Source organism: Sciurus vulgaris (genome assembly GCF_902686455.1).
Source record: "Sciurus vulgaris genome assembly, contig: HiC_scaffold_381_arrow_ctg1, whole genome shotgun sequence".
NCBI lineage: Eukaryota > Metazoa > Chordata > Mammalia > Rodentia > Sciuridae > Sciurus > Sciurus vulgaris.
This window is the reverse complement of record NW_027632661.1, coordinates 15268-17448: the sequence shown is the minus strand read 5'-3', so window position 1 is coordinate 17448 and position 2181 is coordinate 15268.

The following is a 2181-nucleotide window of genomic DNA, read 5'->3' as shown; positions in this document are numbered from 1 at the left end:
GTGGTCGCTTGGATTCGGAGTGACTATACCAGAGCTGCAGGCGGTTGCCAGAGGAGAAGCTGCACGGCCAGCTGTTTGGACTCAGAGCGACTGCTTCTGAACACCAGGGCCTGCCCTGAGGACGAGGAGGAGGAGGAGAGCAGCCACTTGGATTAGGAGTGGCTATACCAGAGCTACAGACAGTTGCCAGAGGAGGAGCCGCGTGGCGAGCTGTTTGGACTCAGACCACTTCTGAACACCGGGACCTGCCCGGAGGAGTAGGAGGAAGAGGAGGCGGAGTGCAGCAGGTTGTTTGGACTCCCAGTGACTGCATTAGAGCTCCAGGTGGCTGCTCAGAGGAGAAGGTGATTGGAGAGTTGTTTGGACTTAAAGCGACCGCTCCTGAACACAGGGGGGCTAACTGGAGGAGGAGGAGGAACGGGGAGGGTCACTTCGACACAGAGTGATTGATTGCCCAGGGCTACAGGTGGTTGGTGGGAGGAGGAGGCATGCAGTGAGTTGCTTGGATTCCTAGTGAATGCACCAGAATACTGGGTGGCTGTCTGGAGGAAGAGGGGTGTGGTGGGTCTCTGGGACTCAGAGCAATTGTACGGAGCCCCAGTGGGCTGCTCAGAGGAGGGGCCGCATAGCCAGGCGATTAGGTGCAGAGCAGGGTCCCAGGATCTAGGAGGCTTCTTGGTGGAAGAGCCCCACAGAAACACACTTAGGGGTGGAGCAAAGGTTCCAGGGCTGCGGGCAGATTCTCTGAGGAGGGGCAGCATAAGGAGATTCATCTGCGAAGGGTGAGGCTCCCAGGCCCAGGAGGTGGGGCCGGGCCCCTGGGAACTTTGCAGAGGAAGGCAGCCCAGCCCAGGCAGTAGCTGTAAATTGAGGGGAACCTCTAGGAGGGAACTGACCAGCGAGGCCTCCCCACCAGGTAATTCTTCCCTGCCGGGTGTGGTTTCCCCACAAGGACGGTAAAACCAGAGACACAGGCCCAAACAGGCCTTGCCTCAGCCTGCAGCCTAGTTCCACTTTGGATGACCATTGGTCAACAAGTGGAGGCACCTCTGCCCACTAGCAGGAAATATACTCCACCTGAAAGCCACCACTCCTAGAGAGGCAGCTTCCTTGTGGAGCTCCACATTATCAACTTCCTCCAAGTCTTCAGCCTACTGAAGGCAAAGAGGGGATGTATATAGAAAACTTCAAGGACATTGTAAGTCAATAGAGGAAATCTGCAATATCTCAGCGGCCCACTGACACCAGAACAATATGAGAAAACAAGGAAAGAAAATGCTGCAAAAGAATCTAGATGTTACATCAATAAATCCTAAAGACAGCATGGCAGAAGAAATGACACAAAAGGAGTTCAGAATGTACGTAATTAATATGATCAGATAAACAAACGATGAGAAGAAAGAGCAAATGCAGGCATTGAATGATCGCAACAATCGACAGTTAAAGAGCAAATACAGGAAGCTAAAGATCATTTCAATAAAGAGTTAGAGATATTGAAAAAAAAAACAAACAAAAATTCTTGACATGAAGGAAACAATAAACCAAATTAAGAACTATAATAGAAAGCAAATCCAGTAGGTTAGAACACCTGGAAGACAGAATCTCAGATATTGAAGACAAAATATTTAACCTTGAAAACAAAGTTGAACAAACAGAGAAGATGGTAAGAAATCATGAACAGAATCTACAAGAACTATGGGATATCATGAAAAGGCCAAATTTAAGAATTATTGGGATTGAGGAAGGCCTAGAGAAACAAACCAAAGGAATGAACAATCTATTCAATGAAATAATATCAGAAAATTTCCCAAATCTGAAGAATGAAATGGAAAATCAAGTTCAAGAGGCCTATAGGACTCCAAATACTCAAAATTACAACAGACCCACACCAAGGCACATTATAATGAAAATACCTAACATACAAAATAAAGACAGAATTTTAAAGGCTGTGAGAGAAATGAACCAAATTACATTCAGGGGGAAACCAATACGGTATCAGCAGATTTTTCAATCCAGACCCTAAAAGCTAGAAGGGCCTGGAACAACATTTTTCAAGCCCTGAAAGAAAATGGATGCCAACCAAGAATCTTATACCCAGCAAAACTTACCTTCAAATTTCACAATGAAATAAAATCCTTCCATGATAAACAAAAGCTAAAAGAATTTACAAAAAGAAAGCCA